The sequence below is a fragment of the Arvicanthis niloticus genome, chromosome 25, assembly GCF_011762505.2.
Source record: "Arvicanthis niloticus isolate mArvNil1 chromosome 25, mArvNil1.pat.X, whole genome shotgun sequence".
Taxonomy (NCBI): Eukaryota; Metazoa; Chordata; class Mammalia; order Rodentia; family Muridae; genus Arvicanthis; species Arvicanthis niloticus.
In genome coordinates this window covers 31,698,424-31,718,355 of record NC_133433.1, presented here as the reverse complement: position 1 = coordinate 31,718,355, position 19,932 = coordinate 31,698,424, and the positions used below count along the sequence as shown (strand labels likewise).

The window sequence follows — 19,932 nt, the reverse complement described above, 5'->3', positions numbered from 1 at the left end:
CCTCATCTGGAATGTTTCTAACAGACAGACCTTTGAGTCACGTGGCAGCCATGGCAACTGAGCTGAGAAACCTTTCTCCCGCTGTCACTATGTTTCCAGCTCCACATGGTTCTCAGATCTCTGCCCTACACTTATGTAGTCTTAGATCTTGTTTCCAAAACCATTTAACTGCCTTCCCTCCTGAATTAGTCAATGCTGCTGGCCTCATCAGTCCTCATTACACCTCACGGTTTCCTCTTTTTCCAGAGGAGCGTGAGCACTTTGTTAAAGTGTTGGTAAGATACTTTCAGCAGCTAAAAGAAACGCGTGAAAGCCATGTAAAAATAAGGGGACAATAACATTTTCTCTCTGTAAGTTAGAAATAATGTCAGCACCCCTCCCATTAGAAGGCTCTGCCTTAGAGGGAGTTTCTTATGTCTACTATGTACTCTGGCTTTTTGGGGCCCTCCATCAAATGTCGCACGGCTATTAAAACAGAGCTTCAAACCAAATGCAGAGAGCAAGGCTCAACAGTTTCAGCGATGACGCAGCAGAGGACCAACCAATGGAGTTAAAAAAATCAAGAACCAACTCTTAGACAAAAGAGATTATAGTTTCCCTTCTACTTAATTCATTAATTTTGAGATGGACACTTGCCAGCCGCAGAATTGGTATTCCTGTGGCTTCATTTAATGGCCAGAAAAGGCCTGAGTTCAAAACCTAAGTTGTCATCTACTTGAACTCAGAACTTTGAATTACAGCATTATTGAATTCCTTTTCTCCCTAAGTCCTATAGATGTGTATGTTTGCTCTATAGGTGACACAGAGTGCATCAGACAATGACGTGTTACCCATTTGTACCTCAGTGCATACTTTGGTCTTCCAGCTTCTATTCTTCTTTTATTTGCACAGTAGTTCTCACCCTTCCTATCGCTGCAACCATTTAATACAATCCTCATGTTGTGGTGACCACCCCAACCATAAAGTTATCTTTATAAAGCTACTTCATAATTGTAGCTCTATTACTGTTATGAGTTGTAATGTAAATATCTGTGTTTTCCGATGGTCTTAGGCAACCCCTGGGTCATTGGACTCCCAAAGGGATCATGACCCACAGTTTGAAAATTGCTGATTTAAAAGGAGATTTAAAAGAAAAGAATTTCTTGTGACAAAGCATCTTCATCTGTTCTATAAGTAAGACATCTCTTCAACATGTCTTTGACCTCTTCTAAGTTGATGGCTCTAAAAACCATGTGTTACTCTCGGCCGTCCTGTGTGTCATCTCAAGTCACAATTTACTTTAAACATACAATAGCCTTAAAATCTTCCCAGTAAACATACAAAGTTATACGACAACCTCTTGTTTGTTGAATAAAATTAAGATCAAAATACAGCACTGTTTTGGAGATGTTATCAAATCAAAGTAATTAATATTTTGTTTCATGAATAATAGGAAATAAATTTTGATATGGGTGCAGAAAGCACAGATATGTTGACCAGCTGCATCACGCTAGGAGTGTCTGTTCCTGAAAGCGCATCTCTGACTTCGAGCCATGTCTGACTATGAATTACCTTCAGCTCTGTACGTGGAATTTGTTTCTTAGTCTCTGTGGCTTCCTGATTACTAAGTCTTTGTAAATTAGAGCAAGCAATTTATCTTTGTTTTACCTAATATTTGACAATGAAGAGAGGGAGAGAGAGGGAGAGGGAGAGGGAGAGGGAGAGGGAGAGGGAGAGGGAGAGGGAGAGGGAGAGGGAGAGGGAGAGGGAGAGGGAGAGGGAGAGGGAGAGGGAGAGGGAGAGGGAGAGGGAGAGGGAGAGGGAGAGGGAGAGGGAGAGGGAGAGGGAGAGGGAGAGGGAGAGGAGACTGAGAGGGAGAGGAGACTGAGAGGGAGAGGGGGAGAGGGAGGGAAGGTGGGGGAGGGAGAAGGAGAGAGAGAAGGAGAGAGAGAGAGAGAGAGAGAGAGAGAGAGAGAGAGAGAGAGAGAGAGAGAGAGAGGAGGGGAAAGTCCCCTGGGCCACTGAAAATTATCCTTTCATTCTAGCCGCCTGCTTCAAGTCAGTCAAAACATCCCAGACATCAAAAGGGGCGTTCGGCCTTCTTAGGCCATTTTGGTGTCCCTCTCTGGTTGGCCTAGGAGGGACCGGTTGTTTGGATAAATTAGTTTCTGGAGCCTGCTGGTCTTCTAGAAGGCCTCAGTGTCTGACTGCAAATTAGCTCTATGGAACATGAAGAAATCCCTGGACAGGCTGGAAGAAATAAATGGTGATAAAATCTAATACTACAATGTTTGTAATGTGATTTTATTCTGCTGTGTAGCTTGCGAGCACGGCTAATGCTGAATTAAATATTTTAAATTTTTGAAAAAAAGAGGGCATGAAAGCAGAAAATCAGATCAGTATACAAGTCACAGAAGATTTGAAGTGAGACTTCCAGCAGGATCCTTGTATGAGAACAAACAAAAATATCCCAGTTTTTCCCCCAAACCAGCTCTATATTTACATTGCAGATGCAAACCCCTGCTCCTCGGCACCCCTCCTCCACCCCAGGCAGGAAGTCAGGCAGTACATCAGGCTTTACTTGGGCTGTGACCGCTCAGTGAGGCGCCCCTGAGCCCTGCACACTAAGGGTGCCTGAGGAGAGCAGATTCTAAAGCGAGAGAGAACCCTGTGAGCCAAAACTAACAAACAGGGCCCCTCAAGCGGAACAATGGTCCAGAAAACTCAGCAAAAAAGAAAATAAACTTCATTGGCAGTTTGTTGTTTGACTGTTAAGGGCTTAGCTACAACTCTATCAAGACTTTTAAGAAGGTAAGAAAGTTCACACATACTGCCTACTCACAGCTGCTTGAGAGTTTATAGTAGGAATTTATCATCTTGTCTTGCCGTGGCTAATCCACTTTAGGAGATACTTGTGTCTTTTCTTTCCAGGGTAAACAGAAGAGCCTCACCTCTGAGAAAGAGAAGCGGTACTTCCTCTCTCACCTCCAGAGCCTGGGGCCAGAGTTCAGCCTGGGTGAGAGGAGCTAGCTCTCAGGCCAAAGGCCTAATTCTTTCAAAGGGTTTAACACAGCTGAGGTAATGCGGGTCAGAAGCACAGACCGAATCTGTGAACGTTTGTCTAGATTCCATAATACATGCCTGCAAAATTAGCCAGCCCACGAGGCAGTAAGGAAAGTCACGGTGAACGGATGCTCATTCGGAAGCTTCTATAAGGGCCTGTGGTTCCCACTTCTGTCCTTAGCTGTAAAGAATAGACTAGGTTCCAGAGGTCCATCTCAATGTGTAACTGTTTGAAAAGTTTTAAAAATAATATTTCATCATAGCTGGACCTGGTCAGAAGACAATAAACATTTCTCCAATGATAAATCTGCATAATCACTCTTTAAAAAGAAAAAAAAATTCTTATTTCCAGGCTGGATGGCTTCAAGGTGGCTTGAAGGCTAAGAGTGCGTGCTGCTCTTGCAAGAACTTAGGTTTGGTTCCCAGCACCCACATTAGGCAGTTCACAGCCACCCGTAACTCCAGTTGCAGGGGATCCAGAGTCCTCTACAGGCACCTAATCTCCACATATACAGTGTACAGAAACTCATATAGGCATACCTGGATATACATAAAATAAAAAAATAAATTGACAAATGATTTTAGTTGTTTAAAAATACTTACTGAGAATGAATATTATCAAAATACATTGTATGCGTATATGAAATCCTCAAAAATATATAAAAATTCATTTCACTTTTTAAAAACTCTAAGCCAATACTACTTAGAATTGGACCAAAGAGAATGTACTCTAACTAAATATGGGTGTAATTGAATAATCGAAGCCAATGTATATAGTATAAATACTTGGTAATAGCACCCATAAACAAGGAGAACTATAAAATTAGCTGAATATAAATAATTCTTTCATCATATCTTAGATTTATCCTTAATATCAATTAAATTTTTATCACATTAAACCAAGCATAATATATCTAATTTGGGCAGGTGTTGTGACATACACCTTTGATCTTTCAGCACTGGGAGGCAGAAACAGGGAGATCTCTCTAAGTTTGAGCCTAGTACACATGGCAAGTTTCAGGGAAGCCAGGGTTATACAGTGAGATCTTGACAAAAAAAAAAAAAAAAAAAAAAAAAAAAAAAAAAAAAAAAAAAAAAAAAGTCTGCTTTCTAACAGTAAAGACAGGCAGGTTATTAGAAGTTGGAACATGAATGGCAATGTTCTATGAATTTGTAAAGAATCAAGTTAAAATATATTCAAGGTAAGATGCAATTTTGTTTGTTAGAAATGTCTAACAGTAGAATGCATGGATAAGTGTCTTGAGTTTAGAGACATTGAAAGGTCCGGGACTCCCCAGAAAGGAGGTCCACTTAAGTCACAGGATAGCACGCACCCAAAGGACACACGAGAGACTGTCTTGCTGTAAAGCACATGAGGTGGTTTATTAAATCAGAGCTCTGGGCCAGCCCATATCCCCATATCTCACATAGGGGATAGAGGGACTGACCTCGTGGCTCAGGGGTCTAGCGCTTATATATGGGCGGGGTAGGGAAAAATCGAACTTCCGCGCGGGTGCACAGGATTGGTTGTTTTACTTTTTTGAACACTAGTAGGCCGTACCATGGGGGCAGGGTGTAGTTCCTCCCTTGGCCAGTCAGTTTCTGGGATGTTCTTAACAGGCCTTTGTCTTGTAACTCCCCCTCCTCTGTAACTAATTAGATGGGCCCAAACCTGCTGGCAAGCACTTTTCTGCCTAAGGTCTAAGGCGAAAAATTTACACATATTTCATAAAATGGCCTTTATAATTTTTCACTCTACAACATCACCAGAACCCCCTTGCTTATAGAAATCTTTAAAGAAAGAAATATGAATGGACTCTTAGCACCTTTTTAAAACCACAAGAATCTAAAAAGATCTAAATATATTTATCCCCCCTCCAATTAAAGTAAAGTAGAAGAATTGCTTTGAGAATCATAAAGTAATAGTTTCCAAACTACTGGAAACTATTCAAAACTTCACAAGCAAGACCGTGTTTTGCTTTTCCCCTAAGCTGCACATATTTTCAAAAGTTTTTATTATTCTTTGTGGACCAAGCAATGACAGAGGAGTTACCACTTTAAGATGGGATTCACAGCTATCCACCTGAGCATCTGTAAACAAGAAAACAAAGGAAGAGAAGCTGGGAAGGCAGCAGGATTATCCCTAAATTAATCTATAACCTGCCAGGTTTACCTAACTTAATCACAAGTCAGTACTTAATTTTTCTAGACCTTCAAAGAATTAAAGGATTTTTACTATACTTGAGAGCTGGCCAAGGGTTTGAAAAAAATGTGAGAAGTATTTAAAGTATTTCTAATTTGTAAGTGTGTCATGGGAGTCTTTCTGGAACAACACAGGGCGTTTTTTCATCCCTGTGAAGCCCACGGGAACACCAGAGACTGTTGAGCACTCTCACTCCATAGAGATGGAGAAACCATCTTGATCCTTACCTTCTCACGGTCTCTCTTTCCTCAACCAGGAGGCAATAAATCCTGAGGTTATGAAACCTCAGCCTTGGGAAGAATTTTAGAGGCAATCCTGTCTCACCTTACTCTCTACATAGCTGTCTCCAGAAGATTTTCACCAGGCAGTAATGAGCTAGCACAGCATGTGTGGTGGCGTCCTTAGAGAAGACCTGCTTCAGTGACTCACACTTGTCATTTTTTCTTTGTCATAATCAGTTCCATGTCTTCCTTTAAGGGGTAATAGTCGAGGACAGCCAATTGGTATAATGACTTAAGGGTATATAATAAATATATGGAGAATTCATTGTCAATGCCATTTTTTTTTGCATGCACTTAAAAACATGCTTGGAACTATGTTTCTAACAAGCTAATACCTAATTGTTTTGCTATTTTTTTTAGGAGAATATATTTGTCGTTTTAAAATACTTTTATTAAATGATAGAATTGTAAACTTCTAAATATGTGTGTACATGTATGTATGTATATGTATATATGTATGCCTTTAGTATTTATAATCATTTTTTAAAATGGGTTGAAACTATTATAAGAATTTTCAGATCTGGCCTTCCAAAATTTAATATGCCATCCCTTTCCTCTATGCTGATGATCAAGCAGAATCACAACCTTCCCTCAATGTCACAAACAGATCTGACCCTTTTGTGTTAAGACGGCATTCTGGCTCACAGTTTGAATTAATTCCAGATTTCAAAATGAAAAAAAATTAAATTGTATCAGCAATTGAAAAATACATTTCTTAGCCAGGATCCTGTAAGAAAACCTAATAATGAATCACCAAGTAATGGTAATGAGAAGAATATTTTTCTCTCTTATGGAAAGAAAACGGGTGAGGACCAGAGGTCGTCCTGGGCTTTCTTTCTGCTGTGTTGTGTGGAAGATGTGTGTGTTTATTTGTCGCATGTGGGTATGTTGCTACAATGTTTACTAAAGATGTTCATGAGCCTCTGATGTGCACAACTGAGATAGTTCTCTCTCTGTACCTAATGATGCTGTCGCCATGGAATCAGCCAAAGTTCGGTAGGAAATATTTAAGAAAACAGCTGCATCTGTTCTGAACATGAGCATGCTATTTCCTGTGTCACCTTTCTTCAAATAACACAAAATTAACATAAAATCCTCATTCTCCTTGGTATCATAAAACTCAAAAGATTGTTAAATTAATTAATGTTTGGAACAAAGCCTTGATACATTGCCCAAGCTGCTCCTGAGCTCATGGGGTCAAGTGGATTCTTTCACCTCAACCTCCAAGTAGCTTGGGACTACACACATGCCTGCACCAGGCTCTTGAAGATGATTCAAAGTACCCTGGAAGGTATGCATACATATTTTCAAATCCTTGCCATTTTGTAGAAGACTAGATTAAGCCCAGGTGATGTAACTGAACTACACTCCTTGCTCCAGTATCTGTTAAAGTGCAATTTTGGAGTCATTTGTTACACAGCAGTAGATAACTACTAAAATTAATAAAATATTCAACATCTTTGAGCCAAAGCCAGAAGGTTTTAATATTGGTGGGACCCTCAGAACAATTCTGTATAGATTTGGGACAAAGAATACACAGTATCCGCATCTTAGAGGTAAAGTTGTCGCCTCAGGGATGATCAGAGACTGGCACAGAGCTAGGCTGCAGCTACATCTGGACTTCCAGAACCCACCTTCAGCTCCTTCCCATCCAAGCAGGCTCCTTCAATAACCTCAAATAGGTATCCTCTTATTCATACTAAGAACCCAAGGTCAGTCATTGCTTTAATATGAGATGGGAGTAAATGTACAGTTACATGGACCAATATATTTTTAAGGCTGAATGCCTGGTGTAGCTTGTTTGAAGCTAAAAGAACTCTTGTGAAAATACTGAGACTCCCCTTGAGGTTGCTGTGGTGCCACAGGCATGGAATCTCAGCACTGAGGCTTGGAGGGCAGAAAGGCCGAGAAGGGAAGCTCAGGAGTTCAAGACTTTGGCTACATAATGAGTTTGAGGTCAGCCTGGGCTACTTGAGACCCTGTCAATAAAACAAAAGGGAAAAAAATTAAACACAAAAGCCTAAAAATAAAAAATTCTTTTGAATTACAGTCATCTAGTTTAACTTGAAGCCACCCTGAAAAAAGGTCTTCAATAAATATAGCCTATTTAAGGGGGGAAATATGATTAAGATCTTTGGTATGTGACTATTAACTGATTTTGTCCACTTATTCTCACTAACTCAGATAGATTGAATTCATCTCTAATATTAATTTTTCTTATAGGCCTATTTTTATAAAGGCATGTATGTAAAATTCCTTCTGTCCTCTGATCAACTTGCCACAACTGTGGGAATTCCAGTTCATGATATTTCTTCCCAGAAATGTTGGGAGTGTTATTGAAATTCCAATCCATATGGCTTCTTTTCCTAGCAGTGGCATTTGTCAGATCAAGAGCACCTTCACCTTCATGAACCAAAGCGGAGCCCTGCAGCTCTGAGCTAGATGCTGGTCTGTTTCCAGGGATACCTGACTCCCTGGAGCCAGAAAAAAAAAATGAATTCTGCCAAGCCAGAGCCTGTGAAGATTTCTCTCTGTTTACAAAACCGTCACTCCGGGCAGTTGTATTCATTCATTCATTCATTCATTCAACCAAAACATTTTGTCTGTCTTCAACAGTATAAAACAGGGAGCTTCAGCAGCAGAGGCAGGGATTGCTCCCAGCGCCCTGTCCTTAAAGAGATCAGGATCTAAGGCAAACAGACTTTCAAATTAGGACTGACAACACAGGATAGGAAAAAAAAAAAACTATGCTAATTAGCAGTTCAAAGCACTTATTGTTTGGGGAAAGGGTTCTTTTGGGAGAAAGAAAAAAATAGAAATAAATTAACTTCTGGCTCTATTTAGTTGACAAAGAAGAGAAAAAATAAATGCAAAGAGTTATAATAACTACTAATTTTATTTATAGAACTGCATATATATCATTATTTAAATTTGCTTATGTAATTATTACCAAGCTTTTCTTCTTCCAGTCTGAATTCCTGAGTCTTTTGAGCTGGAGAGACAGCTCAGCAGTTAAGAACTGCTCTCACAGAGGACCTGAGTTCAACCTCTAGCACCCACATCAGGCAGCTCAGGACTGCTTGTAACTCCAGTACTAAGAGATCTGACACCTCTGGTCTCCAAGGACACTGAGTGCACATATCCACACACATACACATAACTAAAAATAAAATACTTCTCTTTTTTGTTTTTTTTTTTTAAGTATTTTACTAATTTTAATTGAAAAATAGGTTGGTAGGTTCACTCCATTAGTTGTCTATGACTGTGCAACAAATTATTTCAGAATATAGCCCATTATCACTAGGTTGAAGGATACAGATCAGTAATATAGTCTGCATTTAGTTTGCCCAAACTTCTAGGTTCATCTTGCGTGCGCGCGTGTGCGTGTGCGTGTGCGTGTGCGTGTGCGTGTGCGTGTGCGTGTGTGTGTGTGTGTGTGTGTAGATATAAGATATGTAGGCAGACAAATGGACATTTAAAAATAACACATTTGTTATAACATTTATTAAAGCTACAGTCATCCCAGATCTGTTCCCAGTTGTCTTACTTACATGGTTGCTGCAGAAGGTCCTGACCATGTTTCCCAGGCCATAAAGCTGTCTCAGTGCCCTCTCACATCACAGCTGGCTTTCAGAGGATTCAATCGACCACAGTGGCTCTTATGACCTAGTATCTGCATGCTATTGGGTCTTCCTTTTTCCTGCTTAGAAATGTGTCACCACACTCATGGGGATGGATCTAAAGGGTCCTTCCCAAGGAATTCTGTCAACAAGGTCTCTCTCTCTCACCCTCTATCTCCCCCTCTCTGTCTCTCTCTGTCTCTGTCTCTCTCTCTCTGTCTCTCTCTCTCTCTCTTTCGGACTATTGATCTATTTATCTATCTATCTCAAGATATATTTATTTTATATATGTTGTAGCTATCTTCAGACATACCAGAAGAGGGCATTGGATCTCATTACAGATGGTTATGAGCCACCATGTGGTTGCTGGGAATTGAACTCAGGACCTCTGGAAGAGCAGTCAGCACTCTTAACTGTTGACTCATCTCTCTAGCCCAAGGTTTCTCTTTTAAAGAGGGGAATAGTGAAGTGTCTCAGGCTCTGGATGGAGTGGTCTTTCTTCATAATATTCTACACACGATAGTGAATCATAGGAACTCTGCAGAGAATATCACAGACAAACTCTAGACAGCCTACAACGTGGGACTCTGCACACCCATCACTGTCACCACGTTAGTGCTGACTCAAAGGTAGCTGTACCTGGAACAGTAATATCTGTTGACTGAGAGTACAGAGACTCGCGCGCGCGCGCGTGTGTGTGTGTGTGTGTGTGTGTGTGTGTGTGTGTGTGTGTGTGTAGGAAAGCAAGGCAGAATTTGGAACAGAGAGATACATCTCAGTGGGGCTCATATGCACTCTTGGAACAGGAGCTCATGCTGATGCCCAATGTATAGTGATGGGTCCTGCGCACTCCCTGGTGACACACAGATTCACTGTGGTATGAACTGCTTGTGAATGTCAACTACCCAGTTCAATGTACACACCCAAAGAATGACACAGAGTTCAAAACAGAAGTGATCATCTCCCAAACTCTGCATATTAAAAATGAGCACCATGTAGGCCAGGAAGAGAAGAGAAGTCACAGCCTAGGTAACAGGCTAGCTTTTATGCCATGGGGTTAGCACTGGTGACTGGTCACCACTACCTCTAAGTTGTGCTCTGAGGTTTTTTTTTTTTTTTTAATGCTTCTGGCTTTGCACTTTGTCGTAAGGAACTCAGGAAGTAGTTCGGGCTGACTCCAACACTGTGATACCACATGAAAGCTGAGATTACAGGTGTACATCGTCATGTCTGCCTGGGGTATTTTTATTTTAAAAATGTATACTGATTACCTTAGATCTCACTATTTAAAAAAGAGATCAAGTCTCAAGATTTGTGTGTGTGCTCAGAAAGACAGCCTCACGTGTATCATTGCTGTGGAAGTGTGCTGACCAGAAGCGTCTAAGGGACAGTTGGCCTCAATGGTTAGAGCTCTCCCTTTCCTTTCTTTCCAACACCAGTCACAAACAATTTCCATCTTTGTCACACTCCATTTATTTAGTGCATGTGGACCAAGTGAGCTACACCAGAACACAAAATGTTGGCCAGCTCAGATAAACAAACATTTACTGAGTGCCCGGGAATGGTTTGTCATTGTGCTTGGCCCTGGAAAGATAAACATGTCACTGTCTTGCCTCTGGAGTAATTTTCCTGTCTGGGTTTTAGCTTTTACCTAAAATCATCCAACTGCTATTACAACCTGGTGCCCAATTTGAACTTTGCTGGCCTATCTTTTCTAAGCTCTGAGGACATACTTTCTTAATGTGCCTAACCATACTGACCTGCTCACATGAAAAAATTCCCATCATCCCTTCCAGCATAATTTGAGCTCCTAAATTATAAATTCAGCACAACCCTGTGGATAAGCGCCTATTGTGCTTCAGTTAAGGGGTGGTAACTTATTCCTCCTATAGTCAGATACACTTTAATTAAATAATAAATATTATTAAGTATTTACTGAACATTTGGAATAGTATTAAGAATAACAGAAAACACTGAGAGGCCGTGAAATCTACGGATCTTAGCAGTCACACACAGAACCCCGTTAGTCTTCTCAATACCCGTGAACACCATCAGTTCATTGTAAGACATGGGAAATGGTCCAGCAGAGGCAATCCACTCGTCTGGAGTTGGGCGGCTTGTGGGGACACTAGTGGAGGTGTATGCTCAGGGTCAGGCTGGAGAGTCTGAGCTTCCTCTCCCCACGCTGCTCCTAAGTTATGATCCTATTCACACAGGCATTATTCCCCATTTTGCAAATGAGAAAGAACTATGGCTTAGGCACTCTTAGAAACCTGCCAAGGGCAGAATGAAGACTGAACAGAACTGTCCCACATGAAGTATCCTGAGCTTGCCGAAAGCTGCCCCAGGGTTGAACACTGGTTCTTTCTACATCACTGCACCTTACAGAGTGCTTTGGCATATACAATTTTATTTCTTCCTTGCATGGACCCGGCAATATGTATCTTATGATCTATTTCTAAAAACAAAATGTTTGAACTACTCCATAGCTAAATCCCTTACCCATTCCTCATCCTGATATAAGGGAACTAACCAATGCTTTGTGCTTGCCTCCTGAGCTAAATTTCCAATCCTGATGCACAGTTAAGAATCCTTGCTGTCTTTACCCTGTTTTACCTTCCTATGTTCAAGTTGCTGTTTGTTTAGAATGTCCCCAGTGTATCTGGATTGGTATAACCTCAGTTCCAGATCAGACTAGCTGGTGCTAAAAGCATACCCTCCTCCTATGGTCTCAGACAGACAAAGGGAGAGAAGAAATCCAGGGTGCTGAAGCAACAGCCTGCAGCTAATGGTTATGGAAAAGCCCTTAAGTGCTAGAAAAGTTACATGTATTCATTATTAAATTTTCAATGAAGACAGATCACAGGCTAATATCCTGTATTTGTCAGGGTTCTCTAGAGGAATAGAACTAATATAATGAATATATATGTACATATACACACACACACACACACATATATATATATATATATATATATATATATATATATATATATACATACACATGGGATTTATTAAAGTGGCTCACAGCTTATGTCCAGCTAGTCCAACAATGGCTGTCTACCAGTCTGAGCTCTCAAAATGTAGTCACAGTAGGCTGTTCCAATAAAACTTGTATCATAGCCATAACTGCAGAGTTTGTTATTTTATTGTCATTGTTATTATTGTTGTTATTATTTTGTGAGTACACTGTCTCTCTTCAGACACACCAGCAGAGAGCATCGGATCCCATTAGAGATGGTTGTGAGTCACCATGTGGTTGCTGAAACTAGAACTCAACACCTCTATAAGAGCACTCAGTGCTCTTAACCACCGAACCATCTCTCCAGCCCCCTTAGTTTGGCTTTTAATGTGGGTGGGATTTATATTATAACTTCTAGCAAAACCATTACAGGCTGTGCTTGTTTCTATTTATAAAATCATTCTTGAATTTTTTCTTCTTTATTTCAAAGTCATCTTTTATTTCTAGAATCCCCCAGTACAAAAAATAAAATATATACATGCTCTATTTGATGATTTTTTTTACTGAGAAATTCAATAGCCAAATAAAAACCGTCATTAGCAATGCAAATTTATCTTAAAGGAGCCAAATTTGAGTTTCAAGAATAATAATAGAACCCTAAAAGTGCCATTATTCCTAAGAGATCTAGAAGATAATCCTCTGAAGTTTTCTAGACTAAATAAGTTACCTGAATTTTGTATTAAAATGCCTCAGTTCTAGCCCTCCCCGCCAGCCACCAACATTCCAATCAAACAAATGCTGTGCTGGTGCTTGGATTATCTGGCACAGCTATGAAAGTTAGCTGCATTTTTAAGTCTTTGGGTTTTGTTTGTTTGTTTTGTTCTGTTGTATAGATTGGAGGGTAAACAGGTAATACGCTGGCCTATATTTTTCTAGAAATTTAAATTTTTAAAATTGATTTCACTTTATGTAATGTGGATATTTTTGCCTACATGTATGTCTTTGCATCATGTGCGTGGCTGATACACATGGAGGCCAGAAGAAGGTAGGGCACTGGACCCAGGGGAGGTGGAGTCCCAGATGGTTGTGAGCTTCCATGTGGGTGCTGGGATGCAAACCCGATTCCTCTGAAGAGCAGCCATTGCTCTTCACTGCTGAGGCACAAGGCTAGCCTTTTCTAGAGATGTTGCTAGTAAAAAGTGCATTCAAATTACATTGCATTTTTTATTTTTTTCAAAAGACTTTTTGAATTGTGATTCCATCTGAATTGTAAACTTAGGATTTGAAGCGAGAAAAAAATGAGAAAGAAATACTACCACTTCTGTCATACAGCTGCTGAGTCTGATGCTGAGAAACCTATCCCCAAGCACAGGACAGGGTGGAGTTCTGGAGAACCACCTCCCAGATCTAATGTGATCATCTCACTGGAGAACTCAGAGAGCTGATTGGCATGGAGGTGGGAGGGGCTCATGAGGCCCTCTCTGACCCCATGGGGATACAGGCAGTCATGGTTGTTAGGCAGGCGGAGTAATTTTCTTGAGTGGTGTAGCCACTGATAAGTTGCAGGGCCTGATGATTACCCAAACACCATCATACCCACTGAAAATGACAAGGACACACCTCTCAGTCTCTCCCACAGAGGGACTGCCTGAGCTCTTCAGCTGTCGGGGGTAAAAAGACCAGCGACTGCGATTCTGTGCACTCTATGCCCAGCCCAGATCTCTGGAATAACTGGGAGGCATACAGAGTGCCACCATCTCTTCCCTTCTCATCACAGTTCTGTACCCACAGAGCAAAGAGCCAAGGAGAACCGAGTCACAGGAGCTTCACAAGCTTATAACGAGTGATAATACCAGTGTTTTGATACCTAACTTTGTACATAAACACATTCAAAAGACTTCTTTTAAAAAATATCTAACAAAAAAAAAAAAAAAAAAAAAAAAAAAAAAGCCAAAGGCCTGATTCCTTTTGTGGAGATGCGTAGGGAGCAAGGATGGAATCATTCTAGATACAATAAGCACACCCCCAAAGAGCCCACTAGTAAATAACAATCCTGGGACAAAGGGCTGTAAAGCGGAAGACAGGTGCACAGCATAGCAATAACGCTATGAGGAGGATTGGTCCGCCGGTGTAGCTTTTGTTCTCTTCATTGTACTGATGCAACAAAGTTCTCAAAGATATATTTAATGTTTTTCAAAAGACATAGATGCAGTGCACACTACCCGTAGCTAAAAATAACAATCTTCCGCCTAACAACAACCGCCTTGAGGTAGCTTGCAGGTACAGTGGGAAAGGAAAACAGAAGCAAGGGACTTGGTGGAAGGAAAGATTCAAAGTACATGAGTTTTTGAAGCAATAGGCAGACTCGGTTGGAAGGGAAGCTCCATGAGCAACGGTTGTCTGTGGGGTCAGGAGACAGACGCGGGAGTGCATTGAACAAAACAGGAACTTAAGGTTGCCAGGGAGAGAGGCACTGTCCTTAGTGACAGGGTGAAGGTCAAATGGATATGCTCATTTGTCATGACTGGGCGGTGAGGACTGTCTCTGTCAGCACATGGAACAAGGGATACATGTACATAGCACACGTACAGGGGCACACTATGCTTTTTTGTTTGTATTAAATGCAGTTGATTTGCCAGGCGGTGGTTGCGCACGCCTTTAGTTCCAGCACTTGGGAGGCAGAGGCAGGCAGATTTCTGAGTTCGAGGTAGCCTGGTCTACAGAGTGAGTTCCAGGACAGCCAGGGCTACACAGAGAAACCCTGTCTCGAAAAACAAAAACAAAAACAAAAAAACCAAACAAACAAACAAAAAAAAAAAGAAAGAAAGAAAGAAAGAAAGAAAAGAAAGAAAAAAATGCAGTTGACTTGTAATAAGAAAGAGGAGCAAGGGAAATTCCCAGCCTGCTTATAAGTGCCCGTCCTCTTGTTACAGGTTTGAGACTCCATCTACTCTTTTGTCCTAAGTAACATCCGCGCTTTAGTCAGAGCCCTGTTTCTTCTTGCCGCCCTGAAGCTGTTTCTTTAAGGGAAAGGGAGGCCGAGAGCTGAAAGAAGGGCGCCCACCCGAAGCCTCTACACAGGAGCCTCTGAAGAAAAGATGCTCATTCCTGATTGAGCGCACAGGAGCCAAACTGCCAGGAAAAGCTTCTCCAATCAATACCACATGGCATTTGTCTTTGAGAAGTAGCCCCGTCTGCTTTTGTGCCTCTGTGCTAGTCAACTGCTGGTCAAAAGCAAAACTGCTTCATGTTCATGGGGGTGGGGAGGAGGGAGAGAACGAAATGACACGTAACTATGTTGCGCACTAAACGTGTTACTTTGCTCTGAAGGGACGAACAGGAGGAGGGAGAAAAGAAGGTTAAGGATACAGGGCCCAGTACGTTTGTTGTTTACTATGTACTTGTATGGACTCTCCTTATGTAGTACAGTACCGTGAACATACACAATGGAGAGTTTTTCAAAAATTAGGCAACATGGTAATTTTGCTGAAAGCCAGCGCATTATTAATTATTAATAATTATTATTAATTATTATTAATTATTTTAGTTTTGAATCATAATTGCTTCATTCTTAAATTAGGATTGGCAAAATACAAAACGCCGTCAACCAAGCACACGTCTTTGCAAAAGTTGTTAAACTTGTCAGACTCCTCAACGTGTCAGCTTGCCTCTGTAACAAAGGCAACAGCATTAAGCCGCTGGTGATTTTATTTTTCATTGATATTATGTGAATTATGCAAGGACTGTCATATAATAAAATGAAGCATCACTGATTCCTAGTAGGAGTTCAAATAAAATAAATAACTAAATAGATTACTGATGCCTGTTTCCTGCTTAGGGTAAAAGCTACATCATACAAAGTGGTCCTGAAGTGCTTTGTCTGAATTACCTCAGAGATGACTTACAGGATCCATAAAGTCTACTCTGTAATTGCATACAGGACAACTGAAACTGACGTGATAGCACTTGACCATTGGTTATTAAAATCCGTATCCATTAGCAGGCAGAGCTTATTACATAACACCAAAAGGGCTTGTAAAACACACACTTACAGGAACCACAACAGCATTACTAAAGATCACACTCTAGGCTTGTGATAATTCCGTTGTGTGCAAAGCCAGGCCATGAAATCTGAAAGCCTTTGATCTGAGCAGTGCACCTTAACTGCAGAGTCCTGTATCCTGACCCAAAATACTGCTAGAGAAATGTTCTGAGGAAGCAACTTTAACCCACTGAAACAACTCAGAAGTTGGATACCATGACTTCGAACGAGAAAGTCATTTAGAACCCTCGCTAAATTTTCCTCTAGAGATGGACCTGAGTAACGTGTCTAAACCTTTTCTTTGCTTACAAGATAAACTGAGTATAACCCAAGCTTTCTTTATTTAAAATCCATTTGGGAGTTTGTTAGGCTGTGGAACTTCCATATCAAACATATATTTTAAACACACACTATAAAGAAAATACATATAAAGCGATCTAAGACAGGAATTAATTTTAAGTTTTGTGAGACAATATGCTTTCCCTGAGGCAAGGGAAAATGTAATGAGCATTAAAATTATGCTGTACATATTGGTGTAATTATATAATACCAAAGGTTGGCTTTTCCTCTCTGACTTTACTTTTGATAGCTGATACCTCTAAGAAGAGACAGAAATTAGGTTAGGCTGATGAAATGGTGCACTACCTAATTCATAAGGTTCAAAATCATTAAAAATTGGTACAGAGACCGAGAGATTTCCAGACACTCGGATTACAACAAAAATAGCCATTACAATTTTAAAAGCCATAACTCTTTGCTTAAGACTGACATTCTGTTTACTTACAGACTGTCCATTTACCTCACGAGGGGCTTCCATTGAAGACTTCTTCGCAATTATATATGGGCTATTAGCAACACACTTCTTCAAAGGGCTTCAATGCCCCACACCTGTGTGGAGCAGAAATCATACAGCCATGTTAATAGTGGGTATACACCTGCAGCCTTCCAATCACAGCATGTATACACAAGTCAAGAATGCTTACTTCACTGAACGAATCCCTAAAATAAATATTATGGGCTCCCTGTTTATCACAATTTACATGAGCCAAATGTGACCAAATTATAGCTCAGTGGCGCCTGCTGTCAGCAGCTGCAGCTGATGAAGAAAGGTGAGGAGCAGGCTCCCAGAGAGCTTTGCACATGCATTATTTTTGAGCCAACAGTACAGAACATGTTTCCTCCTCTTTTTTTTTTTCTTTCTGAATTCGGTTTCTCCCCCGCTATCTGTCAATGTCAGCAGCCCCACAATGCAAAGAGGAAATACTAAGAAAGAAATATGATTGTGGTGCGAGCAAGGATGAAAGAGTCAGAGCTGGGCTGAGTGCTTTCCCCTCAGGGCATGGATATTATTGGACTAATTCTTTGCAAGTTGACATTAGGTCACCATTTCATGGTTGATCAATTCAGCACCTTCAGACACTCAACACCTTCAAGAAGGGACTGTTTAAGAGGTTTCAAAATATAGTCAAAAGTGTAGTTCTTCACACTTAACTATCTTTAAAAAGAGAATGTGGCCGTCTAGCTTCCCGATATCACCCCCTAAGTTTCAGTTTCACAATTACCTTTCATGTCTATTGTCAAATAAAGATCTTAATATGAACTCTCTAGTTTTTGTATTTGGACTTGAGAACCAAGGAATTGTTCTATATGCCTCTCAGTAACTCAAAATAGAGATACATAAATAAGTTGCAAGTATAAGAAAAAGTTTTAATACTAAGATACAACTCCGAGACAAAGAACAAGTGGTAGTTTAATTTTAGGCTCATTGGTTCTGGGTGTTCAGATGTTAGGAGAACAACCAAGGCAAAAGACAGTATCCTTGTGTTTTGGTTTGATGGACATCAACAGGTCAGGCAAATAATGAAGGTTGTGTGGGCCTCTGTTTACTCATCTGTGAAATGGAAGATTCCAACTGAGTGATATCTTTTATCTTTATATTTTATATGAATGTTATTCTACTTTTCTCTCTGTTGCTGTGATGAATACCATGACCAAAAGCAACATGGGAGATGGGAAAGTGTTTATTTGACCTTCCAGTCTATAACTTAAGGAAGTCAGCACAGAAACAGAAGCAAAGACCATGTAGGTATGGTGCTTACTAGCTTGCTCTTCCTGAAGGGTGCTTGGCTAGCTTTCTTATACAAGGGAGGTGGCATGGTGTCACGCTGTGGACTGGACATTCCTATAGCATTCAAGAAAACATCCCACAGACACACCTACAAGTCAACATGATAAAGGCAAAATTTCCTCAAAAATTTTGTCAAGTTGACAGCCAAGAGTAGCCAGCACTACCTCATATTTTGTTATTTGGTAAGTATATACACTTGCATACATAATTTCATGGTAAAATAGTCTAATCATACTTCATTTGAAAGGTCACTTTGGAACATTGGGATAATCCTCCTCGTTAGTTGGCTTTTAATGATCAATGCTGAAAAACATGTATCAACCCTGTAAAACACGTGACCTATTCACCGCCAACAAATAGGTGAGTCTCTTTGGATGATGTAAGACTCGTGGATCATGTTAGAAATTACAGAGTGCTTTTTAAATATGCTTTTATTTATAATTTTATCAAGAAATCAATTTTATGAGTCCAAGTCGTGAGTTCAACTTCAGAGCAAATAAAAATTGCCCAGTCACACCCATTAAGCCAGGAAAATGAAACGCAGTACTCTGTTTTGCATATGTAAACAAAACTCCCAAAGCGGACATCACAGTTCACAAATGCCGCTTTACAGGATTCCTTGACTTCTTAGGGGGAAAGATTTCGCAGTCTCTTTTTCCATTGCTTGCGTTTGTCTCTGTAAGGGTGCCAACTTTTCTAGGCACTAAGGTGGGTGTTGACAGTCACGGTCATAATCCTTCCTCACGTCAGCAAGACACGCCACATTTTAAACAGTGCCCACAGTGCATCTATAGCTGGGAAGTCTCATTTCTCACAGCGGGGAGCAGGCTAAGACAAAGACCCTGTGATTTCCCATAAATCACCATCCTCTCCGTACCTGTCCTGAAAACATGTTTTAATCAGAATTTGTACATCTGATATCCAGCATTGTTGGCCATGTGTTTCTTTTCCAGATTTCCACATTGAACTTACAGGGGTATTAACAATGGTCGAGTTACCATGAGCATGAAAGGTATTTCATTTGTAATTTCATTTCTGCTGAAGACGAAGCTGTTCTGTACTAAATATCGTGTTTGTTATTGTTTCCCCGAGCTCAAAAGAAAGGACTGAGATTATTGAGAAGTCAAAACCGTCAGCATTCATCTGCTTCAGGTAGAGGTTTCCACCCTAAAAGACTACCACTCAGAAATTTGGAAAAATCACAGAGAGCCATGGGCTTTATTTACAAACTCTGTCCATTGCTTGCTAAATCAGCATAGTTGTTTCCAGATTTCGACATGTCAATCCAAGCCATGAAATATATGACATGACTGAGCCTACTGATACTTAGGAGCCCGGCTCAGACAAACCCTTAATTCCCTTGCTGGACTTGATCTTTCATGGTTTATAAATAAGCCTGCCTCCATTACAGCATTTATCTAGTGGGCCTGCAATTATTTCCCTACCTGTCTGTTTGACTCGCTGCAGCAGCTTGAGGTCTAGGACTATGCTTTGTTTATTGTCCTGGTCACATATGGCACTCATTAAATATGTTTTGGATGAATCAGCAAATAAATTGGTGGCTGGATGAGTAGTGTTAATGTATGGCACTGTTTGAACGGCTAGAGATATTGAGCTAGAATTCATCAAACAATTAAAAAGTGGTATTATTATC

At 40.5% G+C, this 19,932-nt stretch overlaps 1 long non-coding RNA gene across 4 annotated transcripts in view; it reads right to left on the bottom strand.

The window, feature by feature from the left end:
• The window catches only part of LOC143438616 (uncharacterized), a 112,247-nt gene that overhangs the window by 75,578 nt on the left and 16,737 nt on the right, over positions 1-19,932 (bottom strand). For 2 of the 4 annotated variants that reach the window (XR_013107338.1, XR_013107341.1), the window contains exon 3: positions 16,935-17,038. This is a non-coding gene — a long non-coding RNA (uncharacterized LOC143438616). The remainder of the gene's footprint in view (positions 1-16,934; positions 17,039-19,932) is intronic. The other 2 variants (XR_013107339.1, XR_013107340.1) reach the window with 1 other exon arrangement.